The sequence below is a fragment of the Hipposideros armiger genome, unplaced genomic scaffold, assembly GCF_001890085.2.
Source record: "Hipposideros armiger isolate ML-2016 unplaced genomic scaffold, ASM189008v1 scaffold_460, whole genome shotgun sequence".
NCBI lineage: Eukaryota > Metazoa > Chordata > Mammalia > Chiroptera > Hipposideridae > Hipposideros > Hipposideros armiger.
Genome location: NW_017731810.1, coordinates 1444554 through 1466699, shown reverse-complemented (window position 1 = coordinate 1466699; position 22146 = coordinate 1444554). Strand labels below are relative to the sequence as shown.

The 22146-nt window shown below is 39.9% G+C and overlaps 1 protein-coding gene across 3 annotated transcripts in view; it reads left to right on the top strand.

The window, feature by feature from the left end:
* The window catches only part of MRTFB (myocardin related transcription factor B), a 173514-nt gene that overhangs the window by 546 nt on the left and 150822 nt on the right, over positions 1-22146 (top strand). For 2 of the 3 annotated variants that reach the window (XM_019666079.1, XM_019666081.1), the window contains exon 2: positions 7109-7172. The gene's annotated coding sequence lies outside the window, so the exon portion shown is untranslated. Of the gene's footprint in view, positions 1-583; positions 931-7108; positions 7173-22146 lie in introns of those variants that run through there. The other variant, XM_019666080.1, reaches the window with a different exon arrangement.

Here is a 22146-nt window from a genome sequence, read left to right as displayed (position 1 = left end):
CCGGGGCCGCGGGGCCGCCCGGGCCAGTCCCGCTGCAGCCGGTCCCTGCGCTCGCGCGCGACCCCGGGGCCCCGCCGCAGTTTCCTCCGGCGGCGGGACTGCGCCGAGGACGCGGGCTGCTGGCTGCGGCAGCGCCGTCCGAGCCTGTACTGGACGCCCGGCGCTTAACTTGCGCGGCTCCGCTCCAGCGCTGCACTGGGAGGTGGAGCGCCTTCCCACAGTCACGCTGCTGGGAGGGGAAACGGGGGTGCAAACCCCGGGCGCACGGACTCGGGCGCCCACGCCCGACCTCGCCTCCATCCTTCTCCCCACCCCCACGCGCAGAGCGTTTTTAGGGTTCGAGCTCTGTTCCTCGGGTCCAGATTGGGCTGCAGAGGGTGTGTCTGGGAACCCCTATCTCTCCCCACCCCCCGAAATTGAATGCAGCATGACATATGAGTTGGCTTGTGAGAGAGCCCTGGGCTTTTGTCAAATTCCCAAAAGGTTCCCTGATCCCAAAATGGTCCAGAACTCTCGTCTGGCCCTGTGAGCGAACAGGAGTGGGCTCAGGGCAGCCGTGTGTGCCGCGGGTGGGGTGTCAGGCCGACCGAGCCCAGGGCTTGCCTTGGGCTGGGCGAAGGAAACTTTGAAAGTGTGAGTTTTGTTAAAGCACGTGATTCCACTCTTGGGCGCAGTGGTGCTCCACCGTGTCAGAAGCAAGGCCCCTCCCCTTTGCAGCAAACATTTGTAAAGCCCACTTGACTGCCCTGTTAATTCATCATGAGATACGCGTGATTGACAACCAGCATGAGGCTCCAGTTTAAATGCAAGGGGGAACGAGGAGAACAATGCATGACACGCCTTGCCATATCCTTTACATCTAGCACCTGCAGAGGTGCTCACACCTGCTTCTAATGAGGAGTTTTGATTGAAGAGCGGTAAAAATATCAGGTGCTATTTCAAACACGGAACGGCCAGAGATACAGATGGATGCAGTGTGTGTATGTATATGTGTGTGTGAGAGAGTGAGGGTGGGGGGTGGTAACCTGTTTATGATAATGGAGAAACAGCCTACGGTGAATTAGGGATCACATGCCAAGATACATTACAGACTATCTCGATCGACACATAAATATTAATACAACACCTGCATGGATGCCGTATTTTCAAACTACACTGAAGGGCACCTTCTGTGTCACAAGTTTTGAGGTACTGCTACTTTGAGGCACAATGTTGGACTCCTACCACTTACCACTAATTATGAATAAAATATTGACAAGATTGAAATTTAAGGATTCAGTGCCAGTATCTCACTAGTTTACAAATGCTCAGTATTATTGCAATTATATGTTAACAATATGTGATGTGAGGAAATGGTCACGGATTTTCAGATGTTAATTATTTTAGGTCAACTTTCCTCCCGTTCGCTGCCTTCTCCTGAATTACTGGGGTTCCCCCATAATATCATAGAAAAACTTTTCAGTATTATGTTCCTAAAGTGATGCCGGTTTATAGTGATTCATTTGGCTGGACATTTAAAAGAGTCTCAGGACTGGGATGAATCTTCAGTGTGTAGTCTGTCACATGCATTATGTGAAGTCCAGTATCCTGGAAGTGGTGTCCCTCAGTCACTTTCATAACATGTCTCTTAGGAGACAGCACCAGCCCCTTGAGGTCCATTCTAAATGAACAGTTGTCTACTCAATTATGACAGGAAAGGGGCCCGAATTTAACTGACACTTAATTTTTGTTGGGAATTCCTTCCCCCCACCCCCCGTATTTCCCCCACCCCCATTTATTCTGAAGTGTCTGACATACCAAAAAGGTAGGCTCTTAGCTAGTGACACTTCCATTGATTAGTCTCAGCTGGGAGACAAGGTTAGTACCTATGTCCCTTTGTCTGAAAAGTTTGTTTAATGGAAATTCTTGTTAGAAATGTTGACAACTAAACCCTTGAATCAATGAGCAGTTTGAGATTAGAATGGAGTTGGGAAGTGAAAGCAATAATGTGTAGAATAAGTAAAAAGGCCTGAGTTAAGTAAAATACAAATTAGTACTCTATAACCACCTTTTAAATAACCTTCATTCCTACTTAACTACTATCTGCATTAGAGAATTTAGAAAAGGTAGATGTGTGCAAAGGTGAAAATTAAAATGACCTATAATCACCTATGTCCTCAGTCCTGGTATGATTTGTTAGAAATTGTCTTTTCATTTGAAATTCTGTTAGTCACGCTGCTTCAGGGGAAAATGCAAATTGAGTTAAGAAAGTTCAACTCAGACTATTAAATAGCTACAGTGTAACATTATATATTTCTTCAACTCTAGTTAAATCTACAAAGCAAGATGAATGGATAAATTGCTTCTTGCTGTCAGATGTTTGGTTATTGTTCATCAGTTGGTACTTTTGAAGGGTGCTATGGAAACAAATGTGTAACTAAAGACTGTTGTCAAAATAGAAGAATATACGTTGTCTAGAGGTAGATACATTGAATACTTTTGGATTGGAAAGTTATCCAGCTTGAGAGTAATTAATTTTTATTACTTTGAGCAAGCTGTATCACATTCCAGGATAAAAAGAGGTCACTCCTTTTTTTTTCCTTACCTACTTTTAAAAAAATTGGTACTTTTTTTATAAAAAATAGTCATCTGTATAAAACTGAACCAAAGGATATGAATTGCACAGATATGGAAACTTTCAGTTTTTAGGTGTGGCGGATACATTGTTGAATGGGCAAAAATCCATGCCTGTGTGGATGAAAATGAGTGATTTACTGGGCACATACCTCTGAGATTGATAATTAAGCAATTCCATTTATTTTCAAGATACATATCTAAGATGGAATGGTATCTTAAAATTGGCATGTCATGGTTTAATTGGAAACTTTTCTTGGTACATAAAATAATAGTGTGTCTGGAAATCCACTGCGTCTTAGATTCTGCAAAATAGAGAATATGTAGAAATTTTAGCACATTGATTAATCTTTAACACCAAAATCTTTATCCAAGAGATGACTTGCAAAATGAACATACACAGCAGTTCTAGGTCCTTTCATCTAAACCAGAATTCTTGACTCAGAAGATTCCTGTAAAGATTTTTTCCCCCCATGTAGAACAAATGGAGAATCGGTGTTTGTAAATATAAGAACCGTTTTTTTGGAAATGTTTAGAAGGAAACAAACTGCTTGGTGATTTTTCATGGAGAGCAGATGGTGTGGTTAATGTGTTTGAGGTAAAGTTAATCAGACAGTGTAACCAGGCAGATGTATGAATATGGTTCTTTGATTTTTTTTCCCTTCTGGAGGGTTCTTAGGTCCAGTTATAAATGAAAATTTTCTCAAATGGGACATCCTTAAATTGGATTTCAACAATTCATAGTTGATATTGTTTTAATAAGAAATATGTTTGAGAATATATTTACTATGTATTAAGTACAGAATTTATAGACAGAGCTACATGGTAGCCAGGAAACCTGTGTAAAGACTTTTTCCATCTTCTATTGAGGGCAGATTTCCTAGGAAACTCAACCACATGAAGACTGTTCGCATATTCCACAGGTGGACTTAAGCTTTTCTTCTCAGAGTGTGGTCGCCAAACCAGCAGCACATCAGCAACACCTGGAGCTTGTTAGGAATGCAGACTCTGGGGCCTACGCCAGCCCTGCTGAACTGGAATCTGCATTTTTACAAGATGCTCCTCCCAGTGACACATGTGAATGCGTGGGAAGCACTGGACCCTACCAGTGGCTCTCAAACTTGAGCGTGTATTGTAGGGAGTGCTACCTGTTCCTCCTCGAGTTCCTGTTTCAGTAGATCTGGGCGGGGCCACAGAATTTGCATTTTCAGAAAATTCTCAGATGATGCCAGTTGCTGTGGGTCCAGGGACCACACTCTGAGAACCGTGAGACTAAAGCACCCTTTCCATTGCACCCGCCTGTGTTCTCTCCTAATTCCTCACTCCTCCAAATAGCTTTTGAATAGATTATTGTAGTCATGTGCTTTAGCAAAGTTGAAGAAAAAAATTACATTGTCTTTTATAATTTTTATTGTCGTCCACACTAAAATTGCTTGTCAGTATCTAATTGCAGAGAAAAAAAATCGCTTTAAATGCTTGTTGGATTTTGACTCTGATTCATGGGTAGTTTTCTTTCTCTTCTTTATGTGAGTTATACTTTTAACGCTTTAAAATTCCTTTTGTATAAATAAAATGTTTATATGGTTCAAAAATTAAAACAGCATATTTTGAGGAATCGAACAACTTGATCTTGGTCTAACCTGTCCCCTTGCCCCACAGCAAACCTCTTTTCTGCATTTCCTTCAGATGGCTATTGTTTTCTTTGTGTAGATAGACACGAATACCTGTGTATTCCTCATATGTATACACCCTTTCTCCTTTTTATATAAAATGTAGCACGCTGTGTAAATTATTCTGCCCCTTGCTTTTTTCAGTAATATACCTTTGGGATCTTCCTATATTAGTGCATAGAAAACAAATATTAAACAGCTTCAGAATATTCCATTGTATGCCTGTGTCATAGTTTATTGAACTAGCCCTCACGGGCGCACATTTGCGTTTTTTCTAGACTCTTACAGTCGCAGTTAACCTGGCAGGAATAACCTTGCACACACATCATTTCGTACATGTGAGGTGTCTGTGGAGGCTATCTTGGCGGAAGCAGGATGGCTGGGTCAGTGAGCAGTGCAATTAGACTTTTGATAAACGGTATCCTCCTTCAGGGTTGTACCATTTTGAACTCCCACAGATAATGTGTTAGAGGACCTGTGTCTCCATCGCCTCTCCAACAGCCTGTGTGGAAGCACCTTTGGGTTAGAGGCATCTTATAGGTGAAAAAGGATAACTCAGTGTAGCTTTAACGTGCATCGCTTTGGTTATGAACTAGGCTGAGCACCTTCTCATGTGCTTAAAGCCCACTTCTGTTTCTTTTTCTGTGAACTATCTGTTTCTGCCTTTTGCACTTTGCGCATTTGTCATTTGGATTGCTGTTTTCTAATCAATTTCTAGGACTTTGTAAATTAGCCCTTTGTGATCTCAGTTGCAGTTTCTTTTTTACTTACTTTCATGTATTTTGGTATAGGGCAGGCTTAAAAGTGTTATCTTTATATTTTAGGTAGTTAATATTTTATGGCGTCTGGATTTTGAGTCACAGAAAGGCCTCTAAGACTTGGAATTTGCCCATGTTTTCTTTTAGTACAGATATGGTTTCATTTTTACAGTTAAATCTTTGATCCATGTAGAATTTATTCTGGTGTTCAGGGACACTGTATAGATTCAACTTTATATTTCTCCAATTATCTTTATCCATTTATCTTTATCCATTCCAGTTATCTTTATCCATTCATGGCAGAATGCAGTACACCTTTATTGTATTCTGAACTTCCCGATGTATTGAGGTACACCTCTGGACTTTCTGTTCTGTCCCATTAGCCTTTCTATTCATACTCCAGTAGACGTTATTGGTTTTATAAAATGTTTTAATATCTTATAAAAACTAGTTTTCCCGTGTCGCCCTTCATTTTCCTGGCAATTCTTGCTTGTTTATTTTTCCATGTGAACTTTAGAATCATTTTGTCTCATTCCAGAAAAAAATACTTAAAAATAAATTGAGATCATGTTAAATTTATAAACTTAACATGGGGAGAATTGATATCTTTCTGGTGTTGAATTTTCCAATCCAAGAACATTGTCTATATTTTCATTCGTGTGATTTTACTCTTGAATCTTTCTGAAGCATTTAAAAGTTTTCCCCATATAGGTTTTGCCCATTTCTTATTAAATTTATCTTACGTATTGTATCTTTTTGTTGCTTTTCTAAGTATGATCTTCTTTTCCTTTTTCTAAGTGGTTTTGATTATATGTATGAAGATGGTATATTTCTGTATAAGTCCAGAAATTGATATACCCTGAAGTTATAAGTAGTTTTTAATGGACTTTAAAATTCTGCAAAATCCCTTGTACATTTTTGCCTAAGAGAAAGAAAGACGTGAGGTCAAACTTATAGTTTAATTCTGTGTCTGCATTTACTAGCTCTGTGGGCATCAAGGGATCCCTTTGATTTCTCTGAGCCTCAGTTTCCTGATCTGTAAAAGGCACAATTCTGTCTTTGTTAGAATGTTGGGAGAATTAAAGAAGAACATGAGAAGCTCATCGCTCAATGCCCCTTCCTCCACCATCATCGCCAGGGCCAACATGGGCTGTGTTTCCTGTCACACCATCCCTTCCACCTAGAATGTTCTGCTTTGGATAGTCCTGCCAGGTCACATACACCCACCACCCAGGAACACACAGTGTCTGTCTCCTCGTGTAGCTCACCTTCTGGTACAGGACACCTTCGCTGTCCTGTAGCGGGGCCCTGGGTAGACTGGAGACTCTGAGGAGACAAACCGTGTCCGCCCTGTCCACAGAGAGTGCCCAGCAAAATGCCTGGCAATGAATAGACTCCCAGGTTTGTTAACAAACGAACATAACTGACTCTTATCCTTCTTTTGCCATATATTATGTGTCTGGACATTCTTATAAGACACTTATAAGCCCCTTGACAGGACACTTATAAGCCCCTTGAAGACAAGGATTATGCCATTTCTCAATAATAATAACAACAACAATAGTGGTGATACAAGTGGTGAGGGGCAAACAGATTATTATGTAGAAGCACATAATAATAAAAGCAGTAACTAACATTTATTAAACATTTGTTATGTTGCAGGAACTGTTATAAAGTCCTGGTGGGGATTATCTCCTATAATCCTCAGCAGTCCTATGAGTTGAGAGCTGTTACTATACAGATGGGGAACGGGAGGCCCATGGAGGCTGGGCACTCGCCCCAGAGCACACAGGCTGGAAGTGGGGGAGAGGGAAGCAGACACAGAGGCTGAGTCCGGCAGCCCCGGTCAGCCTGCTTCAGGCTCTGAGCCTGCGCATTGAGTGCATTCACTTAGGTCCTTGGGAGACTTGGGGAAAGTGATTTCGTTACATCTTCTGTTTGGTTCTGTCTCATTCATCTCAGACTTCATGCTCTCCAGGGGGCTTTATCTGACCATCCTTCCTGCCTGCCATGTCCTAGGTGTTCAATAAAAAGTAATTTTTGTTTTTGGTTTTGTTTTTTCTCCAGGTTCATAATAAAGGTGCTAAGAAAGAGAATGTAAGACAGGAAAAGAATTAAATATTGGACTGAGGTAAGTATTTTTATGATTTAATGTTTTTCAGAAAAGAAACTTCCGACTATTTTTTGAAAATCCCTCTCCATAGCCCGATTTCTTAAGATGTAAGAGGGAGATAGTTTTAGGAGTGTTCAAGTTCACAGAACCTGGGGTTCTTCAGGCGGGTGGGTCATGCCAGGAGCGAGGGCTGTTTGAATAAGGTCAGTTAAATCCCCATTATCTCATTGTTTAGAGCACGGTGCTGAGAAAGCGACCAGGCAGGTGGAAACCCATAAGCTGCCTGGTGGTTCTGCAGACTTGCAAGATTCAGTGAAAACTTTGTTCTTTTAAATAGGGAGTTGAATGGGTTTTGAAACCACTTTTGGTGAAATAGCAACACTTTTTCTTAAATGAAAATGTGCTGTATTTTCTTATTATAATGAAAAAAGGCATCCATCAATATAAAAAAAACATAGTGACAAAACACTCAACTCCTACCACCTGGAAATGACTGCCATTAATATTTTAGTAAACATAGTTTTAGAAATTTATGGATATAGAATATTTATATGCAAATTGGTTTACATTATATATGGTGGTCTTTTTTTTAATGCAACAATATGTTTCGTACATCTCTATGGATTGTAAAAGACTTGCATAATCATACATGATAATTTTACTGGCTACATAATATGCCATCGTTTAGGGGCACCATACTTCATTTAATCACTCCTTCGATGACAAAAATTTAGATGGTTTTTAGTGGATAATACATAATGGTGTGTTGATCAATCCTGTACTTACATCATGGTGTACTTATTTATCTTCTTAGATGTATAGCTGCTGAGTCAAAGATTATACACATTTTAGGCGTTGAAACATATGGCTAAACTGCCCTCTGTAAGGAGGTGATTTATCACTGCCCACTCCCACCCTACTCCTCACCTTATTTCGCCCGCCCCTGCCAGATCCCTAGCAGAGTCCTGTTTTCCATACCCATACCATATACTGAGATTTTTTATCTTTTTAATCTTTGCTGTCCAATGGGAAAAATGGAATCTTTTTTGAGATAGACTGGAATAAACCTTTTATGTTTCCAAAGACTTCTCATTTGATATTTTTACTTAAATGAAGAGTTTCCTTCGGGGAACATACCTGTGATTCTCATGCATAAGCAAGACAGTCTGGGACTTTAAATGTCATGAAAATGTTAACATATGTTGAGTTCTTTGTTTTTATGTCTATTCACCTAACTCATAAGTATTTTGAAATTATTGACAACTAATTAGTCGTTTTGGATACCGAAAGTTTTTCTTTATAGAGTACAATACCTGTTTTTATTCATTTATAGTGGAGCTTAATGAAGCTTCAAAAACTAACTTTTTAACGTCTTTCAAACATGGATACCAATTGCAGAATAGCATACAGAATATGATTTTATAAACTTGTGTGATAGTGGAATATCGTTGAGTTATGTGAATTGTGTGAATATGTGTTCACATGGAAACCTGTGAGTATTGATCAGATGTTGAGTCATCTGTCCAAAGGATGTTGCCAGTTTCTGATATGAATGTGAGCTCTAATTTTATGTTTGCTTTTGATTTTATTCCGGTCACATAAGGGTTCCTTAAGGAAGGCCTCACGTGAAACACACCAGCTTCGTCATTGACCCAGTGTTTGTTCTTGGACTTAATAGGAAGCCAATTTAAATTATTTTTTTCTTAGGCATCAAATGCATGTTCTTGTAAGATAGATTGCCTTTTATGTGGGTGCTTTTCACTCCAGGTTAGCGTTGTTGAGGACACGACCAAGTGTGTTTTTCACCAGCTTACATCTAGCAGCTATTATGATACCTGGCACCTACACGGCAGACACTCAAATCGTTTTTGAAGGAATAAATGATTGGTGTATATTGTCATGTTACGTTAGAATTAAGATATAAATGAGAAATAATTCAAATTTTAATGAAGAAATTTAATTTCTTGGAGAAGAAAACTAGCACTTGTGATTTTTAAATGCACCTAAATACAGACAAACGTAATTGCGGTGACACTTGCTACCATAATATTTTGTGATGTTTTGTTCAGACTATTGATTTAGACTATATCCCACTTCTTTTCAGAATCACATACACTACTGTGTTTTAAATCTTTTTTGTTTGTTTTTTGTTGCTGTTAAGGGCAAAATAGTATCTAAACTAGGTAAGTAAGACACTAGATCTTATGAAAGAGTCCAATTTATGTTTCATATTATAGACATGGGAATATTTTTCAGTTATGTTAATTAAAGACCAGGATAAAGTGGAATGCCCCAAAATATATTTTTGGTTATAATGGAGAGGAACTGAGTTGTATTTTAATTGTGTGGTTTAGCATTTATTAAAAAGTAGAGAAATAGATTGCCAGCCATTGAGAAGAATGTATAAATCTTTGTCCCGTATCCTGCCTATTAAGCTTTCCTGACTCCTACACCAGTTTTTCACAGCCAAAATAAACAAAGAAGATGGAAAAATTATCTAATAGATTAAGCAATGTTGTGGACTCTTGTTTCATACATTTTGTTTCCACTGGAATATGGGATTCTAAAGAATGCGTGAGCTAGTATTAACTAGTATTTCAGCAACAGCTATTTGGATATAAAAAGTTTTAATTGATTAAATAATCCCCTAGCCATTTTTACTTGTACTTTAATTTGCTTAACAACCCTTTCCTTAATAAATAGTCCAAAGTTAAATCTAGATTGACTTAAAATTAGTGGATCTTTGTTAGTCATATCTAAATTAATGAGATTTCCTAGACTCTTCCCTCTGATATCTCATTATGACTAATGGTATAATCTTGTATTTGTTTTATAAAATAACCAAAGTTCTGGGTTCTTGAATCTCTTTTCTGTGGCAATATAGGAATTTGTTTGTTGGTACCGTTTGTTTCACTGGTGAGTTAATTTCTTTAAACCCCGCTTCAAAACTCTAATTCTAAAAATACTCCTGGGAAGTGAGGCATTACTAGTAGTTAGACTGAAGTCTCAATTAAAATTAAGATTTTATCATTTATTTCTCCTCTTAGCTGCGTTTAGGAAAATTTTTATACTGTTTGAGGACAGATTTTAAGACATTGTTACATATTTAATGAGTTGGATTTCGGGCATTTGTAACAGTTTCTTCCTATTTTAGACATAAAGCTGAAAGTTTAGACTGGCAGTGTAAGTGGTTATTTGATTGGAAAGTTGGAAAGAGGAGTAGTTCTGTCTTCATGTACAGAATTTGTGGTGGCAGAATATTCAGATGAAACCCCTGTGATCAGAGTGAACATGCAGAACTGCGGTAGGAGGGAAAAAGCTGTTTTAAGGGCTTGTATGCGGTAGATAATAGAGCCCTGGCAAAGCTAACCCTCTGGGCTTCTGTAGTATCTGTACCTGAGTTGGTCTGGCACAGAGGTCTTTTTAACTCAGAATCTTAAGTAGCGTTTTGGGGAAAAAGGGGGTGGAGAACAGTAGCTTTGGGCCACCAGTTCCAAAATGAGCACAGTGCTCAGTGAAATACCCACAGGATATCCCCAGCCTCTGGATGTCCTGTCACCCTTGAGAGATTGCCTTTCTTCCCCACCATGGACGCTTTGCCGCGTTGTGGCATGATGGACGTGTGCCTGGAGCTGGGCAGAGAGAGTCTGACTGCCTGTTACTGCAGCGGCTCGATACTCTTTTCAGCAGACTTCCAACATGGGAGTGTGTCCGAACTTCGTCCCCTCGTTTCATAGCAGTGTAATGACAAACGGGAGCTCCACGCAAGTTTTTCCTTCATGGCGGCCTTTTCTAAGAGGACATGTAGTTCGTGGTGAGGGCTGTGTGTGTGTTAAACCCAGTGAGTTTTGCTTTAAATAGATTTCAGTCTGTTCTAATGTAACAAAGTCTTCCAGTCTGAATGTTCTAGCAGCCATCACTCAAACGTTAATTGCTGTCAGTGGGAAAGGATATCCTCCTACATCTTTTCTGAGTGCTTGAAACCATCCCACTTCCTTTTCCTTTCACCTTAAGAACTGATTACTGACACTTGGGAATTATAATCAGATTGTATCAATCTTTATGGAAAGGTTACCAATTATTGCACTGAAGAATATGCATTTTCTGTAATAGTAAGTGTTCCTCTTGGTGTCTCTCTCTCAGTTCAGGGCTTTTAAATTCACCTGTTAGGTGAATGAATGCTTTGTGTCATGCCCTGATTTAATACATCTGAAAGACTTTATTGATGGTTTTCTTGCCTTCAGTTCTATGACAAGGGGGATAATTTCTTTAATGTGAACTCTTGATAGGATTTTTCAGTTGTTTAGACGTCCTTGGGGTGGAAGAAGGATGGCTGATGTCAGTTACTTGCATGATGCTATAAGCTCTAGAGCAGCGGTTCTCAACCTTTCACAGGGGTCGCCTAAGACCATCGGAAAACACATATTTTCAATGGTCTTAGGAACCGAGACACCGCTCCTCTATCCGTCTCCAGGCCCACATGCAGATACATCCACATATGAGTACCCGGCGACCCCTGTGAAAGGGTCGTTCGACCCCCAAAGGGGTCGCGACCCACAGGTTGAGAACCGCTACTCTAGAGTGAGTGTGTGTTTGGAGAGTTGCAAGAGTGAGCACTTCTAAGGTGGGGCGGACATGCCGGGCATTGGGCTCTCCGCTTTGTGCGTCTTCCCTCATTTGGTTCTCACAACTCCGAGAAGAAAATTACCCCGGTTTGAGAGAAGAGAAAGCCTCAGTTATGAAGTTTGTCCTTGTTCGTGAGGCTTCATTATGTTTTTAAAAAATGACTTGAATCCAGATCTCCCTGGCTGCAGAGTCGGTGGCCTCTTCTTATGTACATCGGTAGAGAAGGGGTCTCAGGGTTGTTAGAATGTTTCTGTAATTGTAGATAATTGAAATGTTGGACAGAATGAAGAAAGAAAGCTACTTTGTCACCACCATCACCACCATTCTCACCACCCTCTTTATTTCTGATGCTCTTCAGCATCGGCTGATGAAGTCTCGGAGCCTGCCAGGGTGTCTGGCGTACTGAGTTCGATACGACATAGGCTTGTTTAATTTCACAGAGTTCTGAGATGAAAGGTTCACGACGGCCAAGTACAAACAGACCTTCTGTGGGATCTAATTCTGTTATAGGCGAGAAGGCTGTTTTTCCTTGCTCTGTGCTAATAAAGAAGCTGGCACATTTTCTCATGAGTTAGAAAGGATTTTGACTTGTTTAAATCTGTGTAATCAAAGGGAAGTGAGCAGCTCTGATAAACATTTTCCTTTGTGCAGTCTTTGGTTAATTCCATTTCATACCTGCCAGGGAATTGCAAACTGTATGCTCTTTTGTTCTTTCCTCTTTTTGGATTTGATTTTACGATTGGTTGCTGTAGGGATTTAGTGGTAGGAAAAGAAATCATTTCCTCATTTGAACAGACTGTGTGTGTGTTTTTACAGCAGGTTGCCCTGTAGCAGGCACAGGGATTGAACCAGGCCCCTGCACGGAGGTGTGACTGTATGATTTTGTTCAGTCGTTTTTTAAATAACAGCTTTATTGAGATATAATCCACACCCATAAAGTTCACCCATTTAAAGAAGACAATTCAGTGGATTTTAGTCTATTCACAGAGTTGTGCACTGATCCCCACTGCCTAACTCACCCCAAAAAGAAACCCCATACCCACTAGCAGTCACTCTCAGCCCTTCCCTCTTTCTGGCCCTTCGCGATCACTTTCTGTATCTATGGATTTGCCTAGTCTGGACATCTCATAGAAATGGAGTCACACAATATGTGGCCTTTTGTATCTGACTTTTTTCACTTAGCATGTTTTTGAGGTTCATCTGTGTTGTAGCGTGTATCAGAATTCTATTCCTTTTTTGTTGCCAAATAATATTCTATTGCATGGATAGGCCATGTTTTGTTCATCCATTGATGGACATTTGGGTGGTTTACACATTTGGCCATTATAAATATTGATGCTGTGAACATTCATGTACAAGTTTTTGGGAGGACCTAAGTTTTCATTTCTCTTGGTTATTTACCTAGGATTAGAATTGCTGGATCTGATAACTCTCAACTTTTTGAGAAGTTGCCAAACTGTTTGCCAAAGCGGCTGCCTCATTTTACATTTTCATCAGCAGTGTTAGAGGATTCCAGTTTCTTCACATCCTTGACAACACTTGTTACTTTCTGATTTTTTTTTTTACAGTAGCCATCCTAATGGGTGGAAAGTGATATCTCATGGTAGTTTTGATTAGCGTTTTCATAATGACTAATGATGTTGAACATCTTTTCATGTGCTTAGTGGCCACTTGCATATCTTTTTTAGAGAAATACCTATTCAAATTCCTTTTCTCATTTTTAATCAGTTGTATTTTTATTGTTGAGTTATAATAGTTCTTTATATATTGTGGATACACACACACTCATATTCATATCAGATATATGAATTGTAATTCTCCTCCCAGTCTGTGGATTGTATTTTCTCTTGCTTGATGTTGCTCTTGGAAGCAGAAAGCTTTTAATTTTCACAAAGTCCAATTTATCTATTTTTCTTTGGTTGCTTGTGCAGTCTTCTCTCTGTTTGAAATTTTCTGTAAGTTAAAAGATCATACCTTGTTGCTAGACATCTATTTAAAAAATTGATGCAAAATTGAATAATATTGGGTTGTCGGAAAAGTCATGACATATTTTTTCTATGTTTTTCATTGCAAAAATGCATCATGACTTTTCCGACAACTCAATAGTTAACTAACTGTATAGTGGATTAGAGGTATTAAACATCTTTTGTGTTTTCAAACATTCTCATCTAATTCAACATGAGAAGACCAAGTTTCCTAATCTAACACCCAGTGTGCCTTTTTTTAAAATTAGAAAGCTGCCTTTTCAGTGTTCTGCCTACCTCAGAGCACATGCATCATTCTGTGACTGTTTATAGGTGTGTCAAGTACTGAGCACTTGACTGGGCTGGGAGATCCAGAGGTGAGTGGAGCATGGCCCTGGCCTCAGGGAACAAGAGCTCACACGCCATGTCTGAAGCATCCAGAGTGGACAGTAGAGGCACCTGGGCTCCGTCCACAAAGATGGGTAGGCGATTAGAACTTTTTATCAGGGTCTGTGATTCTCTCTTCTAGTTACTTGCTGCTGCGTCTGCCATGTGCCCTGGCACAGATGTTTATAGCAGCCATATTAAGGATCATTGGCATAATAAAACGTAGATGTAGGTGTTATGCTTTTGGTGCTAGACTGACCCTAAAGAAAACCACTTTGATTTCTTCAGGTTTTCAAAGGTTTCAGAAAGGAGAATGTTCTACTTAGCAGTTAGTTCAGCATGGGTGTGTGTGAAAGTCAAAGAAAGTAGTTTCATATCGTCAGAGCATAAAACGTGAGGCAAGGAGTAACAGTTATTTAGTTGGAGAGGAAGACTGATTATAGAGCTGGGTGTGTCTTGTTGAGGAATTTAGATTTGATCCTTATTGATGGGGAGCCATTGATGAGTCCAGCAGGGGGAGAGTGACATGGTTACTCTGGTTACTGTGTGATGGATGCTGGGTACTAGGGGCAGGACTGGAGACAGGAGACCCCTTAGCTGGTTACAGCAGTCCAGGTGAGAGCTGGTGAGGCCCTGAACCAGGGCGTCCATGGCTGAGTTGGATAAGACACAGGCTGGCAACATTCAGGAGCTATTAGTCAGAAATCCTGGCTGCAGGTAACAGAAACCCTGCTCAAACTAAGCTCAGTTAAAGGGGGATTAATGGGAAGGTTCCCGGAGAATGCCACAAAAGGGATGAAATGCTGCAGAAACCCGACGTCAGTGGCCCTAGGGGTTGGGAGCCGTACTTGTTTCCACGAGGAGCCCTTCCCCATCTCTGTTCCCCCAGCTTCCCCACAGAAGGGGCCCTCTTCACACTTCCACCAAGAAGAAGAAGCTATGGTTTGTAAAGTCCCAGGGGCTCTCCTGGCTTTGGGTTTTTGCCTTCTCCAGACCCTGGGGTCTTTGTGGGCGCTCCCTAAAACCATCACGTTGGGAATTCCCACAAGAAGTGGGGAAAAGATTGTTCTGGGCACAGAAAACCCTGTCCATCTATTCTGGGACCCAGAGATTGAGAAGATGTGAGGGGGAAGGGAGGGTGAGAATGCTCTCCAGGTTTGTGGCATTGATGGTGCCGCCCAAGAATAAGGTTCAGGGGCAAGCAGGTCGGAGTGCAGCAAGCAAACTGCGTTCAATTTTAGACCGGCTTCCACCGATTGGGACATAGGGCCACTCACCATTTGTATGTTACGTAGTTTTATGGTTCTGTACCTGGTTGGTCTGGCCTCCTTCACAGTTAGAAGTGCTGTGAAGACAGGGACTGTCTGTTCACTTGGCTGTGACTCTCCAGAGCCCAGCACCCTGTCCTTGGCACAGAGTGCGTGTTCAGTACACGTCTTTGTGAATGAATGAATGAATTCAGGTGAACATGTCCACCAGGCAGCAGGATGGACAGTGCAGATCGCATGTGAGGATGGGAAATGCAGATTTGGGAGTGACCGGTGGAGGGCTGCATGGTAGACAGGCCTTGAGAGCTGTTCTTACTGGTTAAGGGACTGAAAGGTCAGGTATTGTGGAGACCTGTAATTGTCGTGATTTTCATGTCCCAGTGATGCAGTGGGGCCTTTTCTCTGCCCTGCCTTGTACTGAATGCCAGCAATTATCTGACAATCCTGCCAATGATTTTTTAAATTAATTTTGTGACAGATTAGAATTAGATTTGTGATAGGGAATAAGGGTGATAAAGACAGAAAGATTCTATTTCCTTTTAAGAAGAACTGACTCAGAAGATGAAACCTTGGATGTGATTTCAGATTACTCCTGTAAACTCGCACAAAAGATGTTTATAAGACACTTGGAACAATACAGATTGTGCTAAGAAAATGTGCTTTGATCAACTCTGGAGATACAAAGCAGGGAACTTAATAAATCAAGTCCTATTTGTGAATGGAGAGGACGGGAAGTTCACCTTAAAAGCAGGAATTCAGTTTATGTCAAGACTTTATTTTGTATTTTGAATAGCAGATGTTATCTTAGTTTCATCTTTTATATAAAAATAAAATGAATTGCAGATTTCAAATCTTGGCATCTTGAAATCTGACTCCTGATTCTAATCTCTTAATAACTATTGGAACACTAGTCTCAAAATGGAATTTGACTTTGGTTTTTCACCCCTTAATTTTGAGGTGAGTGTCCCTCATAGCTCTGTCTTCCTTCTGTGTTCACGGAAACCAAGCCCCTGGGAGTTGGGATCTGCCATACCATTGATTATTTAAATATTAGATATTTAAACATTGTCGTGTTTATAAAAAATAGTAATGTTATGTTCACAGTTGGGAGAGGGTTTTTGTTTTGTTTTTAAATTTCATTTTAAGGCACAAATACAATTGTATATTACTTTGTAGTAGGGTGAACAGTCCCATCCTACCATCCTGACATGTCACAAGATTTTACAGTAAATTGCGTTTTGTTTTGTTTTTTAATTTTTTTATTGGAAAACAGCCATGGTCATTGGTTACACATTGCTTTCATGCTACAATGGTACAGTTGACTCTTTTAGGGAGGGCACAGCTCCCAGTGGCCCATGTGGGGATCGAACCGGCAACATTGGTGTTTTCAGCACCACGCTCTAACCAACTGAGCTAACCGGTCACCCCAAATGGCATATATTTTTAGTGTCTTTGTTTATTGCCCAGATTCTTTTCTTCCCCCCTGCGGTAGAGATGTGACCCATTTTTAAAAATTTATTTAATTTTTCTTCAAAGAACTCCCACTAAATTGGCCTGACTCTGAATGTAGGCCAATGTCTTTTAGCAAGCTGTCATTTAATAGAGCATTTCTAAGAACTCAAACTTAGAAAGGAGTAGCATGTCACCTTTTGAAATTACAATGAAGGTATATATACGTGTGTGTGTATGTGTGTGTGTGTGTGTGTGTGTGTGTGTGTGTGTATGTGTATGTATGTGTGTATAACATTTAACCCATATCATTTTCTTTTGGTTTATAGATTAACGCTTGTTCTTTCAGATGGAGTTTCAACAGATACCTAACAGACTTAAGACTGTGTATTCTGAATTTTACCAAAGTTGCTCTAACAGTGGGAGAGTACATTATGATTTTAATCATGAGATCAAAGTCATGGGTTTGATTCGTGCATAGATTAATTCAGAACATAATTACCTGGAAAAATTTTGGTGTGGAGACCCCAGACCCCTGCAAATCATGTTCCCTTTGAAATCAGATCCGAAATGAAAGAATGTTGATTTCTGGAGGCACCTCCTTATCAGCTCCTGGAAGAAAATAGTTAAAATGCATCTGATACAGTACAGCTTATTCTATGTTCTGAAATGATTTTATTCTTAAGACGTAGTTTGCTTTGTTTTTTACTAATTCCTCAAAGGTAGCATCATTCAAAATAGAAAAGGCACAGCCTAGATGTTAGGGAGGGAATGAGCAGCTCTTACAGGGGTGTAAGCACGTGACCTGGAGCAAGAGACCTGAGTCCTCCCTCTCCCCTCCCCTCTCACGCGGAGGTTTCTGCGCTTGTCAGGGTCACTCCTATATCGCTCCCCAGAAAACCACAGGGCCACTTCCACACACCTCATTTCCACTCATTTCAATTTTGGATTTTTATACGACTGAGCATTAAGTAACAGGGTGGGAGGGGGGCGGGGGGAGACCCAAACGTTTTATCTCTACCTAGATTTAGTCTAACTAAGAATTTGTTTGCGATATGGATAGAACAAAGCAATTGAAATGCTTGTCTGCGTGTGCCTAGGATTTAGGCTGATGTGTATGTATTTCATATGCGATTAGGCATTCCTAGTGTGCGCTAACTGCAGTTTCTGTAGTTTAAGCAGCTGACATCTCGTTTATGTTCTCGGCTGAACAGTCTTTGACAGTCAAAGAGAACGCAGAAGCTAGTCCACCAGTCCTTGTTCCTGTGTTACGAAAGTTACTAAAGTCTGAATTAAGTTTCAGTCTACATCTCAAAGACAGCAGAATAGTGCACAGAAATTCTATAAGGGTGGGGGTGTGGCTTGTAGCCTTTTTATCAAAATCATTTTTAGTATTATTTTAATTAAAGTTTATTGGGGTGACAATGGTTAGTAAAGTTACATAGGTTTTTTTATGAGTGGGCTATCCATGAAACCCCGGTATATTTTCAGAAGGTGGTGGAAGGCTGGACTGGCCCCCCGCAGGGGCTTGGGGAGCATCATTTGAATCCTGTTTCATGCTCTCATTAATGAAATGGCAAACCTTGGGAGGAATGAAGGATAAATTACTCATTTATGTAGCCTGTTTGTTATAACTTTTTACTGATTACTTGCTTATATGATAAACACTGATACGATTTTAAATCAGAATTGTTTTAAATATTTAATACCACTTTACACATGGTCAGAAGTAATAATCATGCGACTAGTTAGGCTACCCCATACCTCTAAAATAGCCTTGTCTTTTTAAAAGAGAGACCTTGTCTGATTTTGCAAGATTGTGATAACAGGGTACCTGATCCCCAAAGCATGGACGATAAATTGTCATATACACCTAGTCCTGACACGGCATTGTTTCACTTCCATGTTAAGACGCACGGTGAATTGGAGAATAACCACTCTGAGAATAAACAGCAAGCGCTCATGGTTGGATAAGCCCACATTCTCAGACACGTGTGGTCCCTTTTGGGGCCTGGCTTGGGAGACTCACTGATGAATGGTTCAAGAGTTCTGTACTATTAGTACTGGGAAATTATCTGTGACCTTGGGCAAGTTCTTAAGGTCATTGACACTACCTAGCTGTGAGATACTCCATCACAGGGTGGTTGTGAGGCTGAGTGGAAACGTCACATGTAAAGTATGTAGCGCAGTGCCCGACATGTAAATTGCCAGTAGCTGTTAGGCAGTAGAACAATATTTTCCTCCAAAAGGAAACGGAACAGTAGGGCAGTAACTACAGTGGAGGTGTCGTGAAGAAACACAATTTGGTTCCCAGCTTGAGTGGAACTCAAACTGCATCAGATGTCACTTTATCATTTTAATTAAAGTAAATATTGGAGGCGAGATGGAAAAGTTCCATAATGGGAAGTTTATGTTCACTATCAGCTGTTGAGTGCTTCTACTTTCTGGATAACTTTTCTTACCATTTTACCTAAAACAGAACCATTTTCATTTTGTAAAATCTGAAAAACAAAAAAAAACAGAAGGTAAAATGACTGAATTCTGTGGTTTGTTTTTTCATCTTTTGTTTTAACGGTTATTGCTTCTCTGTGGGAGTGACACTATTTACAGACTGTGCTCGTAGAACCTGTGGTCTGGAATGCTATGGTTACTGAATATTTAGAAGATTAGCTGTGTTTTATAATGTGGTCCTGAACTTGGATATCGTGTTTAGAGCGTGTGGCAGGGAATTGTTATGTCAGTCAAAACGCACTAAAAGCTTATCGTTTAGTAAAATTGTTCCTTTGAGGACACAAAATATGACAGTTCGGAGGCAATCGGAACATTTTACGAAAGGAATATAATTTCTGAGGGAATCTGAAGCACACTGTCATCAATAGTTATCTCTAACAAGGGATATTTATTCACTGTGTCCATTGCATGTGTTCATTGATTCTTTTAGAGAAAACGCGTAAAAAAGAAGTACCGTTGCGGGGAGGGGGGGGGGAAGATAGTGAAATGTTTTCTTGATAAGCTGTAGGATATCTTACATATTTGGGACAAGGATGTGGACCTACTGAGTTGTATTTGTGATGAGTAAACAAGTTTATATCTTCTAGGAGATGTAATGACCTTCCTTGGTCCAGTTAGCAGACAATTCTTTACAATCAACAGTCAAGAGTGTGCTGAGATAGAGTGTTGTCTTGGATGCTAACATTTAGGGGATTTACCTAGAGCTTCCTAGTTATTTTCTTTATGTAAATCATTTTGGATCTGTCTACCTAAGTCACATCTTTTTGTATTTCCAAAAGGACTTGGAGCTGAGATGCTCCATGCTTCCAGTTGTGTATGGAAGTACTTTTTAAATATTTGTGCTGAATTCACTTAGGTTTTAACAGATAATCTGCACTCTGGAATTCTGAGCCGTCAGTGTACAATTATTTAATCACCACTAGCATTTATTAGTTTAACTCTCACTGTATTAGAAGAGTGAGCTTATTTCCATTGTTATTCTGTAGTCGTATTATTTAAATGTAACGACTAAAACCTTACAAATGATTTCCAGAAGATTCGGAATGGCTCTGTAATTTGGTGCTGACCACTCTTTATGAAATCCAACTCGTACAACAATGCCAGACAGAATACGTGTGCAATAAATGTTTATTTGAATTAATGAATTGCTCTCTGGCAGCTTGTGGTTATAATATTTTCAATGTTAAGTGACAAAGCCTTCAGTACTGGTAGTTTAGCTAAATATTCAGGCTTCGTTTGAAACCAGTAAACAGACCACTGTGCAATCCAGAGAGACCAGTTTGTTCACTTTTCCATCCAATAGTAATTTACTTTTACAGTTGTGTTTATATAGAGTAAAGGTCAAAGGAAAAGGTATTTGAGGCAGTTACATAAATTGCTGTGCTACAATGATTTTCAGTATGCCAATGAAAAAAAGGGCAATTTAAAATGGATACTATAAAATTTAGGCAGTTATTTTTTCTGGCTTTATTGAGACATAATTGACATGCAATAAACGGCACATGTTTCAAGTGTACAGTTTAGTCATTTCTCACACGTGTACACCCACACCAGCACCGCCACAGTAAGGATTCTGAAAAGAGTCATCACCCCACAGTGCCTTTGCGTCCCATTGCAATCTTACCCTTCCACCCCTCTGCCCATCTCCAGGCAACCGCTGATCTGCTTTCTGTCACTGTAGATTAGTTTGCCAGTTCCAGGGTTTTATATAAGTGGGTTTGTATAGTATGTACTTTTTTTTTTTTTTGGTCTGACTGCTTTCAATCAGCATAATTATTCTGAGATTCATTCATATTGTTAAGTGTATCAATAGTTTATTCCTTTTTATTGCTGAGAAATACGGATCTTCTACAATTTGTATCTCTCTTCACCGTCGATGGCCATTTGAGTGTTCCCAGTTTCTGGCTATTACACATGAAACTGATCTGAATGTTTATATACAAGTCTTTGTATGGACATATGCTTTCTCTTCGGCAGCTCCTAGGAGTGAGGTGGCTGGATCGTATGGTAGTGCTTTTGAACTTTTTTCCAAGCTGCCAAATTATTTTCAGGTCTTCGTATCCTTTTACATCCCCCACCAGCAAGGCATGAGCGTCCCAGTTGCTCCACCTCTCTCAGCCATTGGTGTGGTCAGTCATTTAACCTGAGCCATTCTAGTAAATGTGTAGTAAATGTGTAGTGGTACCTATTGTGCATTTTCTTAAACACTAATGTGTTGAGCATGTTTTCATGTGCTAGCTTGCCATGTCTCTGTGAAGTGTCAGGTCTTTTACCCATTTTTTGGATTGTTTACTTATTTTCTCATTACTGAGTTTTGAGAGTTCTTTGTATATCCTGGATATAAAGTCCTTATCAGATACATGATCTGCAAATATTTTTTCCCAGTCTGTCTGTTTTTTTTGTTTTTTTTTTTTTAATCACACTTATGAACTACAAAAGGATCTGCCTTATCTTTTAATTCTCTTAACGGTGTGTTTCAAAAAGCAGTTCTTAATTTTGATGAAGTTCAGTGTAGCAATTTGTTCTTTTATGGGTTATGCTTTTGGTATCACATTTAAGAAAGCTTTACCTAACCCCAGTTCACAGAGATTGTCTCCTACGTTTTCTTGTAGAATTTTTATGGTTTTAGGTTTTACGTTTAGGTATGTGATCCATTTTGACTTAATTTTTGTGTGTGATGCAAGGTGTGAATCAAAGTTCTTATTTTTTGCATAAGGTATCCAGTTATTCCAGCACCGTTTGTTGAAATGATTGTCGTTTCTTCATTGAATTGCCTTCGCACCTTCG